Here is a 1,429-nt window from a genome sequence, read left to right as displayed (position 1 = left end):
GCAAAGAACAAGTCTCCGTTGGAAGAGCCCTCAGAGCCAGAAGAGGTACAGAGAGCTCACTTCCACAAGCTGGGCAGGCATTTAAAAAGTTCATTTTTTGTGCAATTTTATACCAGCTTTTCCCTTTATAACTTCTGTGGTGATTTTATACTTATTGTATTTGGATGCATGAATGGAGGTGAATTTACGGACAGAAAATACAAGCGAGAGACAGAAACAGCCATATTGTTAACAGCTCCGGGGTTGCCTGATTTGAACACGGTCGGTTTGCAGCCTTGATTGGCTGAAGCTCGGCTGCTGTGATTGGCTGAGATTACTCTTATGTTAAGCTTTGAACTTGTTTACCTAACAAGTTAGGCTGCAGTTTATTACTTAAGAACTCTAGGTAGAGAGGCATCCTCAAGCCAAATTTAGTTTAACAATCTCACTCATCAGATTGATAAAAATTGAAATGTTTGGTAATATCACTTGCTAGTAAGGACGTGGAGAAATGCAGTATACTGTATCTTCCTGGCAGGAGTACAAAGTGGGAAGCATTTTGTCAGTAGCTCATACGATTAAAATGCATATATATTATCACTCAGAGATTCCACTTAAATAACTGTCTTCAAGAAGTATTTGCACACACACAGAGGAAGATATGTACAAGGGTGTTCACCAATACATTGCTTGTAATAGTCAAACCTTACAAATAGGATAGTATATGGCAGCTACAAGTTTTACATAATGTATACATATGGAATATTATATAGCAATTAAAAGAAAATTTTAAGAAGAATATATACTTATTTGTTACATATGTAATAGCAAGATCTAAAAAGCATATTGTTGACTAGGATGCAAATAAGAGAATATGGGTACACTATTTTACCATGTATATGTACTCAAAACACACACATTAATAATATACTACTTAGAGTTCATGGTTACTATGGTTATAAAGTGTAGCTCAATTTTACCTGCAGTGTTTTATTTCTTCTATTAAAAACAGATAGAAACACAAAACTATGAAGATAGTAAAAGGATCAGAGATTGTCAGGGGCTTCGAGGAAGGGAGGGGTGAATAGATGGGGCACAGAAAATTTTTATGGCAAAGAAACTATTATGTATGATGCTATAATGGCAGGTACATGTCATTATACATTTGTCCAAATCCACAAAATTTGCAACACCAAGAGAGAACCCTAATGTAAACTATGGACTTTGGGTGATAATGATGTGTCAATACAAGTTCATTGATGTGACAAATGTGCCACTCTGGCAGGGGATGTTGATAATGAGAGAGGCTGCAAATGTGTGGATGGGAATATATGGGAAATCTCTGTGCCGTCCATTCAATTTTGCTGTAAACCTAAAACTGCTCTAAAAATTAAAGTCTTTAAAAAAAACAGATAGAAAAAATGTTATAAAATGTTAACAACAATCATTT

The sequence above is a fragment of the Lemur catta genome, chromosome 15 (genome assembly GCF_020740605.2).
Source record: "Lemur catta isolate mLemCat1 chromosome 15, mLemCat1.pri, whole genome shotgun sequence".
In the NCBI taxonomy this organism is placed as follows: Eukaryota; Metazoa; Chordata; class Mammalia; order Primates; family Lemuridae; genus Lemur; species Lemur catta.
The sequence above is the reverse complement of the archived record's forward strand: the minus strand, read 5'-3'. Positions refer to the sequence as shown.